This window comes from Tamandua tetradactyla, chromosome 3, assembly GCF_023851605.1.
Source record: "Tamandua tetradactyla isolate mTamTet1 chromosome 3, mTamTet1.pri, whole genome shotgun sequence".
NCBI classification, from domain to species: domain Eukaryota; kingdom Metazoa; phylum Chordata; class Mammalia; order Pilosa; family Myrmecophagidae; genus Tamandua; species Tamandua tetradactyla.
In genome coordinates this window covers 106,424,526-106,450,833 of record NC_135329.1, presented here as the reverse complement: position 1 = coordinate 106,450,833, position 26,308 = coordinate 106,424,526, and the positions used below count along the sequence as shown (strand labels likewise).

The window sequence follows — 26,308 nt, the reverse complement described above, 5'->3', positions numbered from 1 at the left end:
ATTAAAATGTATACCTGAATAGAGGCTGCATTTACAAAGGAAACACAGGACACTTTTTTTTTACATATTCCCCAGAATGAAAGGCATGTCACATTTTGCTTTTTCAATTGAAGCATGTTATAGCCCAGAGGGTTGGTTACTGTCAGAAATTCAACTTGAGAAAGGCCCTTCAGATCACGGAGAAGACGGCTGCATGCCAGAAAATGAATCAAACCTACCGAAAAATTACTACAATGTGAACAGAAACATCACTTTGGTGGGCTGCATGTCATTTCTGACTGCAACAATCATAATAAGACCATGGTAAAAGAGGGCTGAGAAAAACATTATAAATTAGAAAAATTGGTTAAGTTCAATCTTATTTAAAGTTGTTTTTGTCCTATCTCCTACTCCCTAGAGATAAGCTACCCTCATTTCATATGCATCAGGCTGCATTTATGCACTAAAAACAACAATCTAGAAGGCAAAAGAAACTGGAACTATTTAGCCTGGAAGCAAGAAGGGTGAGGTGATTTCTTAATGTGTATGAATAATCGTAAAGTAGAAGCAAGCCAGGTACGCTCCATTTTAACAAATGAATGGGAGGTGGGATTCATTTTTAACACATGAAAAGAGGCATGTGGGATTCATATTTTAACAGATGAAATTCAGAGAACTCTTCATATTTTACCGTTTTTAAAGTGAATGTGTTGGTAGCAGAAGTCATGGATGGCTTTTAAGTTGTTTTAAGAAATTATTCATCCTGATAAAGACAATTAAAAAATAAACAGATGGCCTCATATACAAAATCTGATGGTATAAGCATTGGAAGGAAACTCAGCAATCACTAGGCAAGCTGTAAAGTGGATTCTTAATAGTGTGGGCTCTAAACATGTTGAATGCGGCCATTACCAGCCACACACGGCTACTGAACAGCTGAGAAACATGGTTAGTCTCAATTGAGATATGCTTATACTTACCGAATACAAAAAAAAAACTAAAGATCTCGCTAACAACTTTTTCACATTGACTACCTGCTAAAATGGCAGTATTTTAGATATACTGTATTTAAAAAGATATATTATTAAAACTAACTTTAATGTTTCTTTTTGTTTTTCTAATGTGCCTACTGGGAAATTAAAATTGCATAGGTGAATTGCATTTGTGGCTTGCATTACACTACTACTGAACAGTGCTGCTCAAGAACCAGACGGCTAGGGGTGCAAGAGTAGCTCAGTGGTAGAATTCTCGCCTGCCATGCGGGAGACCGGGTTCAATTCCTGGCCCATGCACATCCCAAAACAAACAAACAACAACAACAAAAAAAAAATTCAACAAACGGTGCTACAATAACAGGATACTCACATGGAAAAAGAATGAAATGTGACCCCAGCCATACAGCATACAAAAAAAAAAAGAACCAGACTGCCTGGGTACAGATCCTAATCTAACGCAAGTCAGTTATAATTTCTGAATCTGTAAAATGGGAATGCTAATAACAAAACTAACCTCCTAAGTCTATTGTGAGGATTTCATAAGGTAATACATATAGATATTGTTCTACATTATCTACATGCAATACTGTATACGTGCAATAAACTTCAGTTATTATAAGCACTATACGCATCTCTGCAGAAATAGCTAAACTGGTGGCCCTCTTCTGTTTGACTGCCCCCAATGATGGGAAACTAACATTTCCTTGAGACAGCCTATCCCACTTCTAGACAGCTCAGAATGTGAAAAAGTTCATTCTTGGAAGGAGTAAAATTTTCTCTTTACAGCTTCAAATCTTCTGAGCCTCTTTATATATGATAAACTCTGCCAGAGGCAAGGAGAAAAACAGCATATTCCACTACTCTATTTCTATAGAAATCAGAAGACCTTGGCATTGGGAATGTGGTTATTACACACCCCCACAGAAGTTCATGTTAAGAGACTTCATGCTGACCCAGCAAAACACTTTTAAGTCTGAAATCCTCCAGAATTTCTTCAGAAATCTGATTTCTCACAAAGCCTGGCCAAAAAACAGTCTTTCTTTCCTTAGTAAAGTTGTCGCCTTCGACCAAGGATGCATCCCCGTGGAGATACACATGGACAAGATGGGTGGAGGAGGCACTTGTCTAACCATATCTCAGGTGAATTGCAGGAGTGAAGAGGGCCACCTCCAGTCCACCCACACTATATACTCGAAGACTGATTCCCCGTTATCCTTCTCTCTGTGCTAATTTCAAAAACTTGATGCCTTGTTTATTTTGTGGAATGGTTCTCTCTTCATCACACACCATTAATAAAAAAGGAAGCTTCTGTGGATTTCCTATGTCTGAATTTTCTGAATCTTCCAATGGTTCATCAGGAACCCAACATTTGCATATGAGAATGTCTCAAACTCTTTACAATTCTAAGATACTACCATCTTCACACATAAGGTTTGTGCCAAATCAAAATGCAGTCTCTTTCCACATTTCCTAATGACATGTCTACCTCCTGGCAGAGTGATTTTGCAATACTCTTCCTGTCAGTCACTCACATAATCTGTGGAGGTACTAGGGGTAGGTGAGTATGTGCGCTCTTGCATTTCGGAGAAATTCCAGCAGAGATTTAGACTAAATTCGCTGACCAAAATTTCAAGCCCTTAGGGCAGTCTGGTGTGTTAGAAGCAGAATAGGCTCTGCAGCCCAAAAGACAGGGAAGCAGATCTTGGGTCTGTGGCTTGCCAGCTGCATTGCCATTAGGCAAGGCTCTGAAGGTTCCTCAGCCTCCATTTCCTAATAAGGAAAATGGTACTAAATAATAGTACCCTTTTTGTAACATTATTATAGACATTTTGATTCCCATGTACCTAGCCTGGTCTACAGCATGTCATAGGTAATCAATAATTAGTAGTCACCCTTACTGCCCAAATGGATACTGTTAAGCCTTACACCTTATATGCTAAAAGGTTGTTGTTCCCCAGGCCCCCTCTATCCATCACATTCCCCTCTCTTGTGTTTTCCAGAATTCTCAGCAGAGAATGGTCCTCTTTCCCACTGAAATCCTTTGCTATCAGGATTCCATAAGTAGATACTAATAAGAAAATAGATTCAGTTAAACATTACAAGAGTCTAGCACCTTAATTGTGTAAACAGAGAGAGGGTTTTGGAAACTGACATAACCAGAGAAAGCCTAGTGGAAGCATCGCTACTGGCAAGTAGGATTTGAATTCACAAGGGATGGGAGACAGCATATTCAGTAGTTTTAAATAGATGTGGTTTTCATGAGGATCTGCTAGGAGATAAACCTAATAGAAGGAGAATGGGGTAATAAAGAATTGATAACAGGTATGTGTTAAGTTGATGTAGGACCAGTAATATTATGTTTTCTGTTCAAGGAAGAAGCATGATTTGTGTCTTTCAGGACTAATTTAGCTGTATTTGTTTTTAGTTTTAGCTAAAAGGGATCCAGAAGAGCTCACCAAAGAAGGCTGCTCATAGTCCAGCAAGTTTTTGGCATTCTTTGCCTCTAATTGGCCAGTAGCTATTCTAGTGAATGGAGTGATACCTAGAAAATAAGCTTTCCCTCGCTGAGCTTAACAATCTACTCCATGTACTTAGTTCCAGAAGGACATTAACCAGACCTTCTCAGTTCTGCCTATAGGAATAAGATAAGAGAATAGCATCCAAAACACCCTGAGGCCCTGTGAATCAGTGACTTCTTCCTCAAAAGACAAAAGTCTGACATTACTGAGAGTCAGCTAAGAAAAGAGTCATGAAGACCCTGCATGTAAGTGCTTACACATCAATATCTAACTCTAATCACTGAAGCTGGAACAAGACGTGCTTGAGACAACACAGGATTGATAAACTTGCCCATGCCTTCCTCATGAAGCCTGACATCATCGCTGGCCTGACAAGAAGAAATCATGCAGCCATTACTTAGTTTTTGATCCCTACACCCTTTCTTTTATCTATAAAAACCCTAACTCACACCCTCACTTCAGACTGGTTTTAGGAAGATTCCTCCAGTTCCTTGCAAGTGTACTTGCAATAAATCACCTTCACACTGAGAGACATGTTTCCTTTTGTAGCACAGAATCAGGCAGGCCCACTATTAGAAAGAGGCACGCTTGCAGTATCACAAATGGTTGCATTTATTCTTACTACGAGTGAAAGTATCAAGGGATAATCTTAAAAATATTGATCAGCTGGTAGGACTCAGGCACCTACCAAACAGAACAGACTCTAGCCATAGCCCTGAGTGGGTCCCAAGGGCCTCTGCCATGCCACGTAGGTGACCCTCCTAGTGGGTGCAAACTACCGGGAGAGTGGCCTATGGTGGTATTTACATAGTGGTACAGAAGTATAGCAGTATTTTTACAACCAGTAAGGCCGAATCAATGCACGCTGTCCAAATTGCCTGAGTATGTCTAACATAAGCACAAAAGGGCAGAAAAGTAGAGGGGAGCCCGGAAGCAAACTCTGCAAGGATATATTACTGCAAGCTTTAGCCTCAGTACAATTAGAAATACGTTCATTTATGTGTATTACATGGGACGCTTTCTACAATAATCACCTGAAAGGCTCCACTGTTAAAATATAGGTTTCTACAAAACTACAGTCTGAGGCCAAGGGAATCAATGATGTCTAACGGCCATGAAGTTCAGATCTTTTCTTAACTCTGTGATTCTTCCAGAAGTAATGAGCTGTTCGCTAACATAGCACCACGGCACAAATCAGCAGCCAGCCCTCATGCACGCAAGTGGAACACCTCAATGAGCTTCTCAACAGCCAAGGCACTGAAGAATCATCTGTGCATTTGTTACTTAGGATTCTTTTTTTAACCAAAGTATATTTAATTACAAGAGTCTCATAATTAAAATATGTCTACAGGGACAAAAGCAAAAGCAAGCATCATGCCTCTTGCTGCAGAATACCTAAGTTCGACAATGATAGCCCTTGGTTCCATCCAGGAAACATTTCCACACTTTTACATATCCCTACATCTGAACCAATGTCCAATCTCTTCTGGTATAAGAACGTTTTTGTTTAATTCTGAAAAATTCTACAGATCCCCAAAGCACAGCGAAGAGTTTTACTTTTGGAATCACTAATTACAAAAATACCTGAGGACCAAAAGCGGATATGAACTTAGTGAGGTCTTAAATATACTCTATTTCACTCATCACAACAGCATACACATGCTTTTAAAATACTGTAGCCAAGTACCAGATATATTAACTACTTAGCTAACAAACCAAGCTTGGATTCAACCACTCCCTGACCCCTGCAATAAATGCTATGTTCCCACCAGCAGTGAAATCTGTTCTCTGCATCTCTATACTTAGGTTCAGAATTTTACCAAAGAAGGAAATGGAGTAATCGAATTTCATTAATATAAACTTTCAAAAGAATCGCTTGAAGTAGTAGCTAAAGAAGGCTCATAATAAATCATGGGTAGATTATAACTGAAAAACAACTGCCTATAGTTTGTATAGCTGGTCTACTGTGGGCAACATGACTCCCAATGAAAGCATAAACCCAGGAATTCAATGACGGGAATACCTTGTCCCCTTCAGTCAAGGGCTACGTACAAAGTAACACAGAACAGCACCTAATCCTCTTTGGCCTGGTTTCATCAATAGGCTCTGTTAGCTATTATAAATAACCACCCATAAAATAACTTAGCAAAAATATCAACAAAATAATCCTAGTTAACAGAGAAGTTTTAAAGGGTGAATAAAATGTTTATCATCTTGGAGCAAGAGTGCCAGTGACTTCACATCTGCAAAAACGCGATCCCACTTCAGACTCATAATAGTAAATGTCTAAAATTAAAAGTGGTGTTTAAAAAAAATCCCTCTACTTTCACAGGTTTAACATGTTAATTATCACTTGGATATTAATCTTGTTAACAGCTCCCAGTTAAGGACCTGTGTTATATTTAGGAAGCTGCCTGATGTTAAAATAAATGCAGGTGCTTCTCTTATAGCTATATACTGGACTACGTCTTCTTTTCAAAACATAAGTACAATGCATGTTCAAAAATCCAGAAGCATATCTGACTAGCTCACGCAAATAGTTTCTTGATACTGTAATCTTCCATAGTTTTTCAAAGATGTGTTCTTTACACTTCTGTGTCCTTTACACTTCATCCCTATAGTACGTCTGAAGCTTTGTCATACAGGTTACTGTTCTTTTTTCCACACCAAGTAGTGTAGCTGTCACTTCTTAGAATTCTTTGATGTGTTTATCTTGATGTGTATTTAATATATTGTATCATTTGTCAGTTTGATTCTTAACTCAATACAACCAGTCACTAACTATTCTTCATCATTCTATTCAAACTTTTGAAATGATGTTAATATTTCAATGCCTACTCTTTACAAAGGTGTGCAGAACAGCAAAATTGTAGTTTTGGCAAGATTTTTTTCTTTAGAGGGATTATATAACTCCAACTTCAATTTGTGAAGGATAATTAAAATGAGTTGACATGCTTTGGGATTTTTCTTCTTTGGACACCTCCCCCACTTTCATTTAGTTCCTATCTTTTTATTCTGACTGCTTATTTGAGGACTTTCTGTTTTTACAAACGTTAAGAATTATTCCTTTAGAAACAGAATCTGCTGCAAGAAGACAAAAGCTTAATAGCCTTTCTGATGAAGTACATTTTAGTCAGCAGTCCCATTTTTTTTTTCTTTAATTCCTTACCTACTTTCTCTCACTGGGCTCATTCAACAGAGATCAGGAAAAGTATGTTTAGTTGCCAATTAATTAATGTCAGTCCTCAAATAGTGGAGTCCAGATTTATATCATTTTTCATGAGTCATAAAAGGTACGTATTTTTTACCTAATAGTTTTTTTTTGCTTTTTCGTCCTCCAGATTTATAACTGTGACAAGTTTCATTAAAAACTTCTTCTTTTTTGGTGGGGGTGGGGGGAAGGAGATTAAGAAGAGAAGATCATTTTTCAAGTATTGATTTAAATATTAAGGTAGATTCAAAGTGAGCCCACGGTGTTATGAACCTTCAAAATACACTATCCAAGCCCACCAGCAGTAGGCCAGCCCTTCCCACCACACATCTCCCAACTCTTAATGCAATTAATCCCAGAACCTTGAGTGGTTGGTAGGTGTTCTGTGGTTTTGCACAGCTGCTGGAACTATCTGTACTAATGTGTAAGACTGCCCCCACAGTTTCGAAATCAGCAATTACACACACAAATTCCTTGGAAGTGTCTGTGCACGTTGTTATGGAGTCAGGAGAGTTATCCTCCTAATTCTATTTCACTTACATTTGTGTGAAGAAGAGTTACCAGTCCTGAACTCAAAGACGCAGATGGGAAGGATGCAAGGCCAGGGATAGGAAGAAGTCAACTGCAGGGAATTTACACGGTGGCTCATCTCCCCACAGAGCACAAAAAGCACCAAGTTTTGAAAGAAGGCACATCTCATTCATGGCACAGCAGTGCATCAAAGTAAAGCTTCAAACAGGGAGTGTATATATTTCTTTTAAGGCAGAAAGGCAGGAACTTTTCACACACCACTGAATACACTTCTTGATTTGGTTAGTAACATCCTAAGAGGCTTTCAGGAAGCCTTAACTAACTGCTGTAGCAGAGTCAAGAGCACAAAGCGGCTTCCCTGGAGATCACTGTCTCCCAGTTGCCCAACAAGCCCAGACTGCCCTGACACTGCAAGAGAAATAAATGTATCACTTTGACATCCAAAGATTGCCTGTTGAAACTCCAGATGTGCACACACACACACACACAAAACAGCCTGGTTGACAAGCACTCTTGCCTGCACAGCTTACCATTTCGTAACAACAGAATACCCACAGGCGTACTGATGAGAAACACCAGGCTGACTCCTCTGGCCAGGTTGTCATTTACAGCACAAACAGAATTAAAAGTGGGAAACTGCCTGCTACCTGCAGACCATCCTGGCAAAGATCCGAGAACCAAGGGACCCTTATGCCTTCCACAGAACACACAGAGCTCCCATGATTTTAGCATAACTCAACCTTGACTGCATGGAACTAAATTGCTATAGTTAAGGGATGCTCAGAATTATTCCTAAAAAAAAAAAGGATCATTGGATCATACGCCCCTTCCCCAAATAAAGTTCATTTTCTTGTATTTAAAATATCTTGCATGAGAGAGAGAGGGAGAGCTTAACACTCCCCCACCCCGACACACACACACACCTTAAGCTTTCCTACTCTGAGACTCAAAAATGAGGAAGCCAAAGAACCGAGGTTTCACTTGCCTATTTTAATAACTTTAATACTTCGACAGGAGTAATAGAGGATAGGTAACAGGCGCAGATGGATAATGCCATAGAAAATACATGCGTTCTCCTCCTTGCCCCTCACGATCACGCCTTGTTTCCAGGTCTCCCTTAACAAACAACTTGATGTCACGGCCGCCCAGAGTGTCCTCATCTTCCCAGCTCGCTCCTCGCCCCCCCGGCGGGACAGTGGAAACTGTTGCTGCAGCCTCCCGACACTCCATTGATAAATCAGAGGAAGCTGCAAAACTTCTTGGCTTGCTCAGCTACATCCTCCAGGGACACTGAACGCCCACACACGGATTTCGCCTTCGGTGCTACCGAAAGGGAACCCTCAGTCAACCTGTTCGCAAAGCCCGCAGAAGTAGCCGCCCTCCAAGCCTCCCCGCGCAGGATGGGGAACGCCGATTCCCTTCCTAAGTGCCCTCCAAAGCTAGCGGGAGGTTGGAAAGAACAGAGTTCCTCCCGCCCCAACCCCACACTGAGTCCCAATGCCCGAGGTCGGTGCCCAGGTCGCTCGCTGCCTGCCTGTCCTCACCCGACTGCCTGCCGGGGTCTCTGCATGCTGCGCCCCCGGCAGCCCGCCCTTCCCGAAGCCCTAACCCGAGAGCGTCGGGTAAAGCTCCGCTTCCAAGTTTCCACCGCTGGCCGAGCGAAGGGGCGAGGGAGACTACTCGGGGATGATAAAACCAGTCCGTGCCCCTGGCGTGCCCGCCACCCAGAGCTGCTGCCATCTCGCGCCCGCGCCAGCGCACGCCGGTGGGAAACCGGGCATCCCCTGCTACGGGCGCAGCGCCGCCACACTCACCCGCTTCACCCGAGCCGCCGCCGCAGCCCCTGGGAGCAGCCGAGCCCCAAGCTTTCTGAGCGCAAGGAAGATGGTGGTGTGTGTTGGAAGACCACCCATTCCAGCGTCTGGCAAACCGGCGGCGACTCTGGCTCCTCAACACTGGAGGAGGAGGAGGAAGAGGTGGAGGAGGAGGAGGAGGAGGAGGAGGAGAAGGGAGATGAGGAGGAGGAGGAGGAGGAAGGTACGGTGCAGCAGACGCCATCTGCAGGCAGCCATTGGCTGCCTGGTGCGTCCCCGAGAGCCGCGGGGCGCCGGGCCGCTGGGGGCCACCTTGCGCCTCGCCTCCCCCGGCAGCTGCTCTCCTCCGCCCCTCCCTGCTCCCTCTTTCCCTCCGCCTCCTCCTCCCCCCACCCTTTCCTCCAGCGGACGCACCCGCCCGACCCTCTGCTCGACTAGCTCCGGGTGGCGAGCATCAGCCAGCGCGCTGCGCTCCCTCTTGGCTCTTCCGAGCCCGGCGACTGTTTTCCGCAACTTTGGAGCTCCCGGGTGTAGGTGCGGACCTGGTGAGAAGGACGCCCCAGCTGGCCTGGACCCGGGGTACCTAAACCACGGAGCGCCACGGAGTGGGGCGCGCGCTTTTCGCTTCGGGGATCCATGGAGTAAAAGGGAGGGAGGAGTAAGAGAGGACGGGGGTGCTCCATGTCTCCCAGTACATGCACACTCAGACACATAACAAAAAGCACAGAGACATCCCGCAAGGTCCGGATGGCCCTGGGTTCTTCTACAGTCCCCGGGCACGAGAAGGCTTAGGTATTTTGAAAAAAAAAAAAAATGACAAAGATCCTAGCAGAGTATGCGGGAAAGAGTGAAGTGATAAAATTAGGGGTGTCCCCTGGTGATCGCCAGGAATTGGGCTCGCACCGGACCGAATTGTCCCCTCTCTATCGAGGGACTCCCAGAGACTGTCAGCCCACGAGTATCAGAGCCTGGGAAAACCCCTAGTTCTCTCCCCTGTTTAATGGACTTGATGGAGGAGGTGCCTCCAGCTTCAGGGCAGCCGATGAACAGGTGCGGGAGTCGGGGGTGGGATGAGGGCAGAGCCGGAGTAAGCCCAAACGAGGCAGGAAAGCAAAGTGCACCTGAGCAGGCAAGGAGCAGCGTCCCTGCTCTCAAAGTCGTTTGCTTACTCTCTGACACTTGTTCCAAACCCTCCTGGTTTTTGACACCTTTGATCTAAGGAACTTCTTAGGCTTGTTCAGAGAGATGAAGAAATTACTTCAAAAGGGAGAAGGGGTAAAAAGCATGAGGACTACCTATTGCCAATTACAGGATATTTTGCCTCTCATATCTCTTTAAATGTGTAAGACTAGCAACAGTGGGGATTGTACCTTTTCTATTTTATGCAATGCCTGGCACACCATGGGTGCTTAAAAGGAAGCAACATAATAGTGATAAAATTAAGGCTTGATGTCACAGCACAAATTAGATTAAAGAGATAAATAGAGCCGCTATGATCTGTCACAGAAAAAAAAAAAAAACTACAAGAATATAAGTGCCACCTAACAGGGAAAAGTGAATGTGTTGGTGAGGGACTCTGACCTGCCTTGCTGTGGAAAGGGAACTTGCTTGCTTAATATTTTAACAGCAGTCGCTCTTCTCCCAGTAAGCACTACTATCACACTCTGGGTTATGCTTTTCTTTCTGACATCACCGTCTTATAAATAAATCAGCGGCCTTCCAGATCCCAGAATATTTCCCCAAATCCAAAACCATGATTTATTACTCCCAAATGGTAGAATGCCAATCCCAAGAGGCTGGGGAAAGAGAAGCTGGTCCATTATGTTTTACTGTCATCTCAGTCTATACGGATCAATAGCCAATGAGCCTCATTTAAGTAACTTCAGGAACAATAGCCAAAGAAACACATTTCTGTTTTCCTGAACAGTTACAGCCAGGCTTCCCAGAATCAAAGCTGCATTTTTGGGCCACATCCCATACACACGTATCCATATGGTAGAAAGATAAGTGTTTGCAATCCTTCTGGAATGGGGCCAACAAGGAGGACTTCCGAGTATATATATATATTTATGAACATTTTGGTAGTTAGGTTCCCCCCCTCCCTCTTCAGGGGACGTAGTGATATGTATATTTTTCTTTAGGCTAGCAATTTGATTTCAACATTCATTCTAATTGAGCATGTTAGCCCATTCTCATTAATCCACTGCTCTACCTCAGTGACCACTTATGGTATTCATAAGACTATTTTCATTCTTCAGACCCAAATTTCCTCCTCTGTCACATTGCTTTTATTTGATCCTTTGTTTTTTAGAACTAGGATATAAGAGAAAATAGCCATCTAGCAATTATGTCCTGTACATTAGGCTTCCTCAAATGAGTAATTCTTAAGGAGGAAATCGAAATTATTTCTAAAAATAACCACAAATATTTAAATATTTCTTCATTTTGTTAGTTTACTGGCTCCTTTAAACTACAGAATAGTCACGTCTCATTATGGCACTATGTCCAAGACAGGTATTTCAGCATAAACCTATAGTAGATGTCTGATTTTCATCTGATACCATGTGACTGCGGATTTTATACAAATCTCATAAAAGGAAAATGGAAACACCAGACTTATTTAACTCCCTCTATCATTTTGAATTTGGACTTCCAATTTATGCTTTAAATACATATTTTACCAATGAATATGAGTTTCACATCAAGATAGTCAGCTTTTGGTCTTAATAAAACCAGTGCCCTGAAAATCTAGATTAGGTAAGAAAAATTTAAAAGGATAACCTAAGCAGGGAAAAAGAGGGTGAACAATGAAGACTGAAAAGGAGAAACAAAAATTTTCCAAAATAAGCAACCAAAGAAGAGATTTAGGAGAAGGTAGCCTTGAGAAATAGATGACATCATTATGTGTGAGGAATACAACAATGTTCCAAGTATGGAAATTAACTTGGAGATTCTAAATTTCCATAACCGGCCCCCATCCCCTGCCCTATACAAAAGCTCTCAAGTAGCACCAGGTCTTCTGGTGAACGCAGAACAAAGCAACAGAACAAAGGAAGAGGAGAGTGGGAGGGAGGAAAATGTCTGTTGGGACCAGTGCCCTAGAGGGAGCCACAGAGGAAAGTAACACTAGACTATCCAAGTACTGCTGGAGCTGAAGTCTCCATTGTTGTCGTTGTTGGGTGTGTCTGCCATGGTTCTTTCTGAACATGATGTTCTCCATACAGTCTATCAAACATGGATGGAAGAGTGCTCTATAAATGAAATAAATGAGCAGTGGCATTAGACAGATACGAGATAAAGAAAGATGCAGATAAAGAAACCCGAGTTAAAATAGGAGTGAGGAATGCAAGGTTAAGGCCATAACTTGGACTTGCCACCAAGGAAGTCCACAATAGCCCAAGCAGTAAAGCAGTAAACTGAGTCAACAAAATTAATCACTTAGGGAGGCAGAAAAGGAGAGAGGGAAAGAAGAGGAAAGGGACCATGATTGTCTTATTTACACAATTCATTCAGGCCATTTCCAGATTAGATGAGCATCTATGGCAAATCTGAATATTTCTTCTGCCAAAAAAAGAGCATTTAATCCTGGCATTTAAATGTGAGTTTTGAGCATGGTCCAGTAATTTGATTTTGATGTGTCTACATCTTAAAATACATTGTAAAGATAATGCCTTGAAAAGTAGTATAGTGAAACTCCATTGGCTTCTGGCCCAGTGCAGTCCCTCTGAGGCACCAACACTTTCCCAACAGAGACTCAGCATTCACAAACTTTAGTCCTGAACCATTGGCCTCAATCATCCATTTGGCATCTTATTTGTTGAGTGTCTACTATGTGCCTGGAATTGTTTTAGGTGTCAGTGGCTCAGTGATATAGTAGCCTGAGTCCTTGCCTTCATGGAGTTTACAGTCTAATGGGGGAGACAAACAATAAACAAACATATGTGCAATTAATTGTAAACATATAAAAGAAAGGAAAGAGGGTGGGCCACAGTGGCTCAGCAGGCAGAGATCTCACCTGCCATGCCAGAGACCTAGGTTCGATTCCTCGTGCCTGCCCATACAAAAAAAAAGGAAAGAAAAGAGTCCTATGAAAAAGGAAAATATTAGAGGGAAGTGTAAACAATATTTAGACTGAGACCCAAAATAAAATAAGAGTAACATTTATGGAGAATTTTCTAGATGTTGGGCATTGCGCTATGTCCCTCACACATATCACTTAATCCTCATTACCATTTCATGGTAGGCACTATTATCATAACCATTTTACAAAAGAGGCATAAAGCGTTTAAGCAATTTATTCAAGTTACTTGGCTCATAAAAGCCAGGATGAGGGCAGCAATCTGGCACTAGAATCTGCATTTTAACTACCATAACACACTGCAGCTCATGCAATATCAGTCAGGAAAATGGGGGGTGAGAGATAGCATGGCCAAAGACTCTGTGGTAGGAAGACCTTGGGATATAATGAATCGATCAGGAGCCAGAGGAGTAGGAGAGTAGTGAGCTTGGAGAACAGTGGCATGAGGTGGGGTAAGAGAGGCAGGGAGGGGCAGATCTTTGTAAGCCAATGCAGTGATATAACCTAAATTAGGCTGTTTAAAGGTCAGCCTGGTACTTTGCAGAGACAAACCAACAAGAGTAGAAACAGGAAGGTGAGTTATCATGGCAAGAGATAATGGTGACTTAATAGAAAAGGAGAGTACCAAATGCATTTGACGGTTATTTGGAAACCTGTTCATCTCCTCATTTCTACATCTGCCTTCCCACTCCCACCGCCCCCTTCCCCAGGTCTGACATCCAGTTCTTTACCTTAGGATCCAAATTCTTAACTCTATCTCAGCAACTGGATCTCTGGTCTGTCTTCCTGTCATATACTAGTAGTGTAGAGAGGACAAACAGTGATGAGTCCCTCATTTGGCCAGCTTTGGGGCCTTTGCTTCTGGGCCCTAACTTAGCAGATGCAACTCCCACCAACAGCCCAGCATTATCTAAGTCCCCTGATCTCGTGCTCACCCACCAATAATAACTACTGACCAAGAGATCTAAGGTATGATGATCCCTTCTTCCCCACTGCTTTTTAAAGTCATGACCCAATAGTAGAATCAGGAGAGGCAGTTACTCAGTCCACACTTAACAAGGGACATAAGCAGATGATCAGGAAACTTTATATATATATATGTTTGTACGTATGTATATATAAAACAACTCCTACTAATTTGAAAATTGCAAAAACTCATGAATGACAACTTGTATCACATTGGTAATGGCTTGCTTTGTAAAGACCAGGTGTTATGTAGATTGGAGCTTGTTATTATACGAAGATTTGGCAACCCTAATCCTCTTCTACTGGGCATAAAGCCATGAAATACTCATAGGCCTAACTTTGATAAGATGGGCAAGAGAATCCGTAACTTCTATTAGCTCCATTTTCCAAGGACACCAGCCTGTCAGATGGACTGCTCATCCCTTTATAGGTAGGAAGAGGAGAAAACCTTTGAAAATGACAGTGTCGTGAACAGATCCCAAACTAAAGTGTTAATGAATGGGGTATGAGGGGCAGAAAAAAATAAAAGAGGAGGTGGAAACAGACTATTAAAATATAGAGTCTGGTTTATTTTGAGAGTATGAACATTTGTCTTTCTTAATTATTTAAACTATAATACCTGATTATCTCGGAAACAAATAACAACAACAACAAAAAAAAAACCCTAATACATTCAATGTGGAAAAGAAAACTTATGTAAGAGAAACCTTTGTAATTCAAGCTAGTATACTATCTTCTTAGATTTCTGCATTCTGCCATTTTTCTTACTGCTACCTCATTGATTCTCCACCTTCCCCTATATTGTTTCCTTCCTGAACTACTCTTTGTCATATCACTTTGATTCCGAGGAACCTATTCATTCTGTTCATCTTGTTACCTTACATGGATCTTTTCATAAATATCAACTCCCCAGAAAGGCTTTTCCTGACCTCCCTCCAACCCAAAGTAGCTTAGAATGTTCCATCTCTCTTTATCTCCTTGTACCACCTTACTTTTCTTAATCACATTTATCACAACCTAAAATTTTGATGTATAAATGTTTCAGTGTTCATTATCTATCCCCCCATCAAGAATGTAAGCCACATGAGGGCAGGTCTTTATTTGTTTGCTTACTAGTATACTTCTGACCCTGTCCTCAATAATTGCACTCGGCAGATGGTGGTCAGTCAATAATGTTTCACAAATGTATGGGTGGGTGGGTAGTTGGATGGAAGGATGGATGGATGGGTGGGTGGGTAGATGGATGGATGGATGGATGCATATATGAATAGATGGTACAAATTACCACCTAACTGACATTTGAAATCCTTCCTTGTCTGGCCCCACCCTACCTTTCCAACCATGTTTCTCATTACTGCCCTAATACATACCCTTTATTCTGATTTTAAAGATCTCTTGCCTCTTCACAGTCAATGAAGCTTTCATTCAGTCCCTCTCTGTGTTTCCCTCCCCAGTCTTACAAATGCCCTCTCTCCTCAAATCCTACCTTCTCTAAGAACAATTTCCTAAATCTGATTTCATTTAATATTTATCCATTTTAACTCTCATTGTCTATACCACTCAGTTTTTCAGTTAATTAAGATTGCCATCTCTGAGTGTTCTCAGATGGCTTCATAGTCATTAGCCAAGTCCCCTTGGCTGTACTGTTAGTTTCTTTAGGGTTGAGACTAAGATAATCTCCATTCTTTCCTTCAATGCACTTTTTTTTTCTTGGTACACAGCAGGCACTCAGTACCTGTTGATGGATTAAAGTATGTGAAGAATCTAAACAAGAGGGTCAGGATTCCTTTGGTCAAATGATGTTGCTAGAAACACTTATCACCTTATATTTGTGACAATCAGCATCTTTATCACTTCACAATTGCATCTTGCCAGTTTCTAGGCAAAACTGTTCATTCATTGAACAAACACTGACTAAGGCTCTGCTTTGTGGCAGCAGCAATGTAAACACTAGGTAGAGTCCTGGAGAAGTTCATTATCTGATGAAACCAATACTTAAATTGCAATATGACAAGCCTTAAAGGCATCCTATGGACATGCTGAAAACTCCAAAGAGAAGCATCTATCCTAGTATGCAATGAGTTAGGGAAAGCTTCCTAAATTGAATCTATCTGCATCTGGCTAGGATCTGCTCAGTATCTGCCAAGAAAAAAAAAAAAAAACTCACATTTTGTGACCTGTTGGCTGGATATAGTTTGTCAATATAGAATTTTTACAATATTCTGTGCTGCACTCATGACTTAATTCTACAAATTCACAGCACAGGCTTTCTCTCACAATCAATACTCTAGGGAAAACTCAACTGCTATTGCAATGTCTAGACATGCTGCAAAATCACCCGTTCTGTTCAAATACTGAGCACTTCAACACTGAGGATCATGTTCCTATGTCTCATCTTCTCTGTCAGCTTCCTAGATACTTCACACTCCTGGCTTTCCTATTCTGCCCAGTCCCTGGGTGTTAGAGCACATTGCAGTTAAATACTAGGCTCCCTTTTCCTCTCTACCTATACTCTCTCATTAAATAAAATGAAATGTTCAGCCCCATGATTTCTGATAGCATCTTTTTATTGATGATGCCCAAATCTATTTCTCCAGGTCTAGTAGTCAGAATAGGCTGAAGTGTGCTGCAGTAACAAATTAACCCCCAAACCTCAATGACTCAACACAAGGACGTTTATCTCTCTCTCACCCTGAATGACCAATACAGGTTAGCAGAGGAAATGGTGGCTCTGCTTCACCTACTCAGGGACCCAGGCTGAAAAGGACTCTGCCACCTAGAACATGACTTGTCTCTGTAGAAGAAGTAGAGATCACAAGAACACAAATCCATTCTTCTATGTTTCAACCCAAAATAATACAACCCCATTGGGTAGAACTTAATCACATGATCCCACCAAAATGCAGGATGGTGGAAAATATGGGGGAAACACTAGGATATGCAATGAGCTGTAACTATCTCTGCCACACCAGCACTGAGGGTCACCCAACTCTATATCCAACTGCTTGCTTGCCTCTTTTTGACATCTCACATGTACTTCAAATTGAACTTGAATTTCCCCCTAAACCTACCTCTCTTCCTCTCTTCCTCATCTTGGTAAACTTATCTATTTATCAATATCTATCAAGTTGCTCAACCTCAAACATGAGCAATTACCCTGATTCTTTCTTTTTCTCACCTTATCCACATGAAAGAAACTAGTTCTGTAAAATCCACCCCCAAAATAAATCCTACATTCATCCACTTCTCTCCATGTCTGCTACCACCACCCTAGTCCAAGCCTCCCTGTTCTGTGGGAGAGAGGGATGGTGGTAGCCTCCTAACTCTTTTTTCTACTCTTATCTTCATACATTCCATTTTCCATATGGTAGCCCAAATGAACTTTTGAAAAGGTGCATCAGATAAAATTATTTCCTGCTTATGTCCTTTCAATTATTTCCTTCCAATGATTTCTTAACATACTTGGAATAAATTCCAAACTTAGCATGTGGCCTGGGCTCTCCCTTTCTCTGAGAATTCACCTCCTACTCCTCGACTCTGTTGTCCACTGAACTTCAGCTGTGTCTGCCATGCTCAGTGCTGCCTTTGGGCCTTTGTACCATCCATGTTCTGTGCCTACATTGCTCACCCCCAGATCTGCACAAAGCTGGGCTGCTTCTCTCTTGTCATTCAGATCTCAATATATATGTCACTTCCTCAGAAGTCCATCTGGAAACCTGAAGAAAGCAACCACATTCACACTCTATTGCATTCCCCTAATTAGTTCTTTGCATAGTAGTTATCACTATTTGATATTCCCCTAATTCTTTGTTTATTTGCTGGAATGTAGGCTTGACCAGAGTGGAACTCAGCTGGCCCACTCACTCTTGTACCTCCAGTGCCTAGAATAACTGTGTCAGGTATACAGTTGGTGCTCAATAGATAAGGGTTAATGAAATGCACTCATAAGTTCACTTACAAACCCTGAGGCCATTTCTCATTCTCACCTTAACCTTTAGAGTCAGAATTAGCCTCTTTTCTATATATTCTTGCAATACTAAAGACTCTAGCTGAAATCCATATTTGCAACTGATAGAAAGAAATAGAAATGAAACTGTGAAGAGATCATCCATGCATTGGTGATTTGCAGTCTTCTTGCCAATCAAAGGAAGAAGTTAACTAAGGAGGCAGCGACTTATGTCACATCCAAAAAAGTTCTTTTGACCCCAGTGATTAAAATGATGTTTCTGAAGTGCTGAACTTTTATATTACATTGCCAATAAATTGCACAAAGAGCGCTATGTCACACTGAGCTCCTAATTTGGGTAATGACTGACACCGTTCTGGAGGGAGATGACTCACCCAAAGTGGACCTTGCAGAGAGCGACAGGAGGCAGGACTGATCTCAGGCCACTGAAATAAATAGAAAATGAAGGTGAAACACAGACACATCTTGATACTATAATGTCACATCACTTACATGCACCATTGGCCCAAGTATCAGAACTCTCAGGGAAAAAAGATCTCCCTGTTCCTTAGCAGTCTCTTCTCCCTAGGTTGAGAACGTCCAGGCACCAAAGCTGGCTTCTCTTCCACTGCCTGGCTTTGCCAGGATTCTCAAAATTATGAAGGCAGATAACTAAGGCTTTATAAAGGCAGGCCTACTGGTATATGTGCCAACCTTCATATAGCACTGCTTTTCCTGAAAATATTTCATACCTTGCTTCTCATCTTGTTCCTAATCCTAACCATCATTGACTTCTTCATTTGGCTTCCTGTTTTTACAGCCTTCCTTTGTCCCTCTTACTAGCAGTCATTCTTGGCATGTTTTTTCTACTTGAGAATTTGCTTTCCATATCAACCATGATTTGATCCATCACGCAGGTAATATTCCTGCAAACCTGTTTGAGGGCAATATCCTCCCCAATCCAGTAGGAGCCCCAGAACCTTATTTGTCATGCAGACTCCCCAGCCTGGTTCTCTCTACTCTAAGCTTAGAGCTGCAACTTATTCAGCAAGATAGTTTCTTAAAAAAACTGTTCTCAAAAGCCTGTACATTTCTCAGTGAACATATACTATTATCTCCTAACCTTTAAAGTCAAAGTGCATGTCGGGGGATGGGGAGGCAGGGGCAGCTTCCTTATTTCTAGTCTAAATTTCTCTGGCTTTAATTTAATTAGAGCTCATACCAAAATGGAGACTTCAACCTCATGGGAAAAAAAAGTCTTCTGACTTCATTCTCATAAAGAGAAATTTTCAATCTTTGAAGAACCTTATTGCAATGAAACTTGATCTATCCATGATTATATAATTATTAGGCTTTTGGTGATCTAACCAATGACATTTAAATGGCATTTATGTGCAGGCTTGAATTATGGAATCAGAAAACTTTTGGCTGAAAGGGACCTTAGAGAAAATATTGTCCAATTTCTGCATTTAAAAGATAAGGAGAGTTGAGCCCACGATAGCTGAAGTGTCTTGTACAAGGTCACACAGCTTGTCAAGAAATAGAAGGGGAGAAAGAATGTGAGATGACCTCCTTACCATTCCACCTGTAGTTGCAGAAAAGTGTTGAAAAAGGTAAAAAGGGAGAGAAATCATTTCAGGCTTTTATAAAAAATTAGAAAAGTAAAACCCTAAACCTGATACCTTCCCAGAGTGTTCTATCATACCTCAAGTACAGTACATCACTAACACAGAGACATTCTTCAGAACATTAGAATTTTGGCAAATCATAATAATGAAAAGACTGACTTGGAGTGATGGGGCATGGAAGAGAGAGGAAGGAGAGGAGGAGAAGTCTTAGGAAACCCCACCTAAATCACAGTCCTCAGAACTAATTTCTACTCCTTTTACTCTATTGGAAGCGTTTTGTAAGAGAAGACTGAAATGTTCAGCTGCACACAGATTGCTTTGTTTAGCAGACAATCTAAAAAACCCAACATGTTCTCTTATGATTATGACGCTTGATTATGTAATTTTCTCTTTGTGTTGCTCCTCCACCAGCAACCACCTGCTAAATGGCTGGAACAGACATGACTATTTTGTTAATGGTCCTTGGCCTTCTAGTCTCCTACTCTGCATGCTCTCTTTAGGAGGTTTCATCCACTCCAGAGCTCCAACTTCACGTACCCAAACTCCATGCCCAGCTCTGACCTTTCTTTTGAACTTGAAGTTCATCAAAGTGCATCTCTACCTTGATGTAGTACAGGTACTAGACACAACAAGTCTAAAATGAAATGCATTACTCCTTTCCCATGACTCCAAGACATTCTCTACATTATAACTTTTCTAGGTAATAGCATCACCATGTACCCACTTGCCTGAGCTGAAACCCTCAGAATCATCCCTGACTCTTCCTTCTACCTCATTACCATGTCCACCCGTTCACTACAGTCTCTCCTGCTTACCTCTTCTTAGGTGTCTCTGGAATCTGCTTCCTATACTCCATCCCTCATCATCTGCCCCACGTCCAGACTCTTGCCAATAGTCTCTTGCCAAGCCTATTACAACAATCTTCTATCTCTTCTAAATCTCTAAATCCTATCTCTTCTAAATCTGATACACTCTGACTTAAAAACCCTTCTATAGCTCATTCTTATCTAAAGAACAAATTCCAAATTATTTAAGATGGAAAAAAGATGACTTTAAATGTACAGATCCTAAGTACATTATCCTATAACTTCTACCAATTAGTCATGGAACTATACCCAAGTACTGAATGTAATAAGAATGAATGGAAGCAGCCACTCACAAAGTAGATTATATATAATAGTTGAGAGAAAGACCTCTAAAAGTAGATGGAGTTGTTTTAAGTCCTGATCCTACCATGCAGAATTAGTTCAACTTGGGACAAGTTTCTTAATCTCTGGGACTCTATTTCTTCATCTATAAAATGAGAATGACATTGATAATAGTACCCACCTCTCCAGGTGGTAGAAATTATATGAAATAGTAAGCAATAAGCCTACATCTGTTAGGTACAAATAAAAGGTAGATATTATCAGCATGATAGCACTTTAAGTAGTTTAGGATAATTATGATAGGCCCCACATTATTCTCTTCTTCAATCCAAATACCCCAAGTTCTTTCGATCAGTCTCAAAATCAAATAATTTTGAGAAAGCTCTCCATCCTGGCTGTACCCTCTAGCCAGGGTACTCCACATGAATTAACTCTGAGACTTCAAGATAGAAAAGAACTCATCCTTCCTAACAGTTTGAAAGTGATTAATAAATACAAAGTCTCTTTATCTAAAGGTGTTTTTTCCTTTAACCATTACAACTCTAAAGGATCAAACTCCCCTTTACTTGAGTGTGTTCTTTAACTTTCTAATTGGGGCTTTCAAGGAAACTTAGAATGACTGTCTAAGACCACGAATTAGTCTCTCCTTTCTAAAAATGCCCCTTTCAGGTTTTGGTCGGAGATTATTGGCAGGAAATGAGAGAAGGCTTTACACTTCCTTTCTGTGGCTTCCTAGAGCAGTGCTATCAATCTGACCCTTTTCACCAGCTCTGAATTTACAGTCATTTTAATAAGTAAAAGAGGGTAGTTGGTAGAGCAGTGAATTGGTCTTCTCTTGCTATGAAAATGAAAACAGGTAGCTGACAAAGTAATCTATTAAATAAAAATAAGTGCTCAGAAGAAGGCAAGATGTTGTTAGAGAAATGTCACCACATAATGAGATCAGGTAATGTACCACTGATATCAGACAGAATATATTTATTTTTTTCTTAAATGAATTATATGAGTTCCCAACCCATGATACCAAGGAATTCCCTTTTAACACATTCGGAGGGTAGTTAGTGTCAACCAGACTATGAATATAGAGGAAGTTTTGAGATAAAATTACTGCATAAACCTTGATGGAGTAAGAGCTCTGAAGTTTAAATACGTCAGTGCTAATGTTGACTCCATCACACACTAGCTCTGTGACCTTGGACAAGATATTTAATCTCTCAAGGCCTCCATTTGCTCAACTATAAAATGATGAAATAAGAACAGCATCCTTATCATAGTGTTGGAATAGGGACCAAGACAAAATAATGTATGTACATAATGCACTTAACACTGCACTTAGCACTTAGCACTCAGGGAAAACTCAACAACTTTTAGCTGCAGGACTAGGGGAGTAAATATGGTTGGACAACAAGTGAAACTGCTATAAATCGCACATCACTATTGCCTGGAGAGCCAATACAATGACCCAAGTGAAACATACAATTAATAATTTAAAATTTTTATGTATCTATTTTTTTTTTAAGAAATTAGAGCAGGTTGCAGGTTTACAGGAAAAGCATGCAGAAAGTACAGAGTATCCATTTGTCTTTTGTTTTGTTTTGTTTTTTGCCTGGGCAGGCACTGGGAATCGAACCGGGTCTTTGGCATGGCAGGCAAGAACTCTGCCTGCTGAGCCACTGTGGCCCAGCCCCTATTTGTTTTTGATCTACACAAAGCCAAGTACCATTCAACTTTTTTGCCCCCCATTATTATAATGAGCTGTTTAGCACCATGTAGAGCTGCGCCCAAGTGAATTCTCCTATGACATACTGTACTTCCTTGTTACATAGCTCTTCATAGATCCCTGTAGGCGCTAAAGAAAACTTCATTCATAACTTCACTGCAAGGACGAGGACTGACCTGTGATGAAGAAAAATAATTCAAATATCAAGCTTGTGAGTGTTCTCCACAGAAAACTATTTGCCATGCTGGCAAAAGCACTGATGAAAGGAAGAATTTCCCTAAAATCCCAACCAGCAGACTGGCGAAGCTCATGCCCCTGTCATCCTGGAAAGCATTATTACATTTATTGCAACAAGAAGGGGAGTAGGCAGCACTCTGTGAGAGACTCAACACCCCATCAGAGGTTATTCAGGACTGTTGGGGGCAGAACTGAGGCTGACAGATTCCAGATCACTAAATGGTTAATCTATACTACAGCAGGGATGGGTGAACCTAGAGTTTTCGCAACTCCTCTGAGGTCACAGACCTTGTCAGACAGACATTTGAGACTAAAGTCCAGCTGCCACAGGCCCTGGTTCTGTTCATTTGACCACATTTTCTGCACAGGGTTTTCTTTCTCAGACCTACAGTCCAGATATACAAAGTCTGAGATTCCAGAGTTGGCAGCTTTGTTTCATCCTTCCCTTCCAGCCACTAGTGCTGTGAGAAGAAGACACTGGCCCAACTCTCCTTGTGCCCTAACTGGGTGTTCTAGTTTGCTAGCTGCCAGAATGCAATATACCAGAAATGGAATGACTTTTAAAAGGGGGAATTTAATGAGTTGCTAGTTTACAATTCTAAGGCCAAGAAAATGTCCCAATTAAAACAAGTCTATAGAAATGTCCAATCAAAGGCATCCAGGAAAAGATGCCTTGGGGTTCAAGAAGGCCGATGAAGTTCAGGGTCTCTCTCTCAAGTGAGAAGGCACATGGAAAACACAGTCAGGGCTTCTCTCTCAGTTGGAAGGGCACATGGCAAACACGGTGTCATCTGCTAGCTTTCTCTCCTGGCTTCCGGTTTTATGAAGCTCCCCGGGAGGCGTTTTCCTTCTTCATCTCCAAAGGTCGCTGGCTCATGGACTCTGCTTCGTGGTGCTGCAGTATTCTCTGCTCTCTCTGAATCTCTTATTCTCCAAAATGTTTCCTCTTTTATAGGACTCCAGAAACTTATCAAGACCCACCCAAATGGGTGGAGACATGTCATCACTTAATCCAGTTTAACAACCATGTTTGATTAAATCACATCATCCAGGGAGACGATCTGATTACAGTTTCAAACATACAGTATTGAATAGGGAATGGGATTTTGATTAAAACATGGCTTTTCTAGGGGACATACATCCTGTCAGACCAGCACACTGGGTAACTTCAATCCCATTGTGATAGGAATTGTACGGGCCATTTTTACACCCCTCCATGTCCTCGGCAAAATCAATCACATACATGCCACGGTGTTAAATCCTAACTCTCCACAGAAATAGTTAATGCCTGAATTTAGAAGGAAGTTGGAAAGCTGCAGGACCATTATCCAAACCAGAAGTACAAGGATTGGATAGAGGCTAGCGACTGTTCTTTTAGAATTCTAATACATTAGATTGTTATATCTTTTGTTTTCCCTCACTGTTGTTGTTACATAAGTCATGTGGCATTAATTTGCTATTGAATACAGTTTCAGGATGAACTAAATCAAATCAATACAAAATGCTAAGATGTATTTTTAATGGGCTGTTTTTTTCTATTTTAAGCTAGGTAAATAAATAAACTATATTGTCATAATTCAAGACCGTGTAAATGTTATTTTCTTTTGATTGATCGAAATATGTTCATAGACAGTAAAACAGCATCCTTTAATAAAAAGGCCAGCACAAAGCAAAATAGTAACAAAATTAGCTAACACATTGATTTCCACAGATATATTGTTCTAATCATTATATAATATGTAGTATCATATATACTATATAATAGATCATTAATTCTCCAAGCAACTCTATGAATATCTAATGTAGATACTATCACTATCCCCATTTTACACAGGAGCAAACTGAGACACAGACAAGTAAAGTGAATTGCCCAAGGCATTAGTCTAGTAAATTGGGGAAACTGAACTTGAATCCAAGCATTCTAATCCCAGAGCCCTTTGGTAATAACCTCTGTACCAATGGTTCTCAACCAGAGGTGAGTTTTTTACCCTACAGAGGGTATTTGGTGATGTCTGGAGTCAGTTTTGGTTGTCTTAACTCAGGAAGGAGGAGGAAGTGTTTACTGGCATTTAGTGTGTGGATGCCAGGGATATTGCTAAACATCCCATTATGCACAGGACAGTCCCCATAGCAAAGAATCATCCAGCCCAAACTGTCAACAATGTGGAGTTTGAGAAAAGTTGTTCTCTAGTATTCTGCCTCTGGGATCAGTTATACCCTTGCTACAGAAAGCATGGTCTGCAACCCAGCAGCGCAGCATCACCTAAGAGCTTGTTAGAACAGCCCACCCAGACCTAGTGAATTAGGATCTGCATTTTAACAAGATCCCCAGGTCACTGGTCTGTACACTGAAGTGTGAGAAGCAGTGAGCTATACTATTAGCTGTCTCATGCTGAAATAAGTCTCTGCGAATAAGATAAATCCTATATATTTGTCTACTCTCCCACACACTCAGGCACAGAGGGGGTAGGTGAGGAAGGGGAAAGGGGGTGTGGGAGAGATGGACAGATCCAGCAGGGATGCAATATTAGGGACTGGAATTTTCTTCAGCAGGTGGATACCTGAAGTAGCAGATACAATCAGAAGGCAAGTACAAGCTGAGTCCAAGAAACAGTGACAAAACCAACACTCAAAGTACAGCTCTGTCCACAGGACTAAAAGCGGAGGACATAAGCAGGCCAGGAGCCAGGTGAATGAAGACAAAGAGTAAAAGTGAAAGGAGCTAACACAGTAGGATGCAGGGGGTGGGAGTCCAGGATGATAGTCACAAACACACAAGCTAGGACAGCAAAGATCATCGGATCTGTGTGCCAGCTGGGTGGACCTGGTTTAAAGGCACAAGTTTAGAGAAGGCCCAACCACCTGAGCTTTGTCTTTATTTCCTTGAAATGAGACTTGTCTACAATACCTGTTTAACAGTCAATGAGGCAAAAGCACTGGCAAAATACCGAAATGCCAACAATAATGTATCATTCATTTTAAGACTGCAGTCCTTTTAAGAAATACACGTATAGCAGCTAATGAAGAAGAGATGCAGAAAGAAAGACTTCCTACTCCCAAGTGGCCCTCAGAGTTGACCACAAAGTGCTTTTGAACTGACAACCTGATGCATAAACCATTACATAATTTCACATTTGGAGATTTAAGACAACAGTTTCGTCAAAACATGCTTCCTCCCCCACAGGCTTTTCGAAGCAATAAGCAAAACAACTGTCTTTTGTGAGCTTTACCAAATGTTAACTGGGAAACCCTACTGTTTTTAATTGTGCTTGAATAAATGCAGACCAGGATCTGTGAGTGCAGATGAAGTCGTTTCTCTCCCCTTCTCTGCTTCCAAATCAGCTTTGAATTGATGGGTGGCCATTCCCAAATGCAGAGGTGATGTAACAGCAAAATTAAGCCAAATCCTCAGGCCCAACCACTGTGAAAACCATTTCGTGGTAAACTAATAATTAAAAAATACTTCTGTTGTGGTTACCTAAATAATTTTCCTTTCCACCATCCTCTAGTCAATGTTGCATTAAAATCAGAGAATT

General features: G+C 41.2%; 1 long non-coding RNA gene across 1 annotated transcript in view; it reads right to left on the bottom strand.

Moving 5' to 3' along the window:
* Positions 1-26,308, bottom strand: part of LOC143677589 (uncharacterized) — a 139,447-nt gene that overhangs the window by 84,288 nt on the left and 28,851 nt on the right. Inside the window, exon 2 of the long non-coding RNA XR_013172698.1 lies at positions 18,435-18,485. This is a non-coding gene — a long non-coding RNA (uncharacterized LOC143677589). The remainder of the gene's footprint in view (positions 1-18,434; positions 18,486-26,308) is intronic.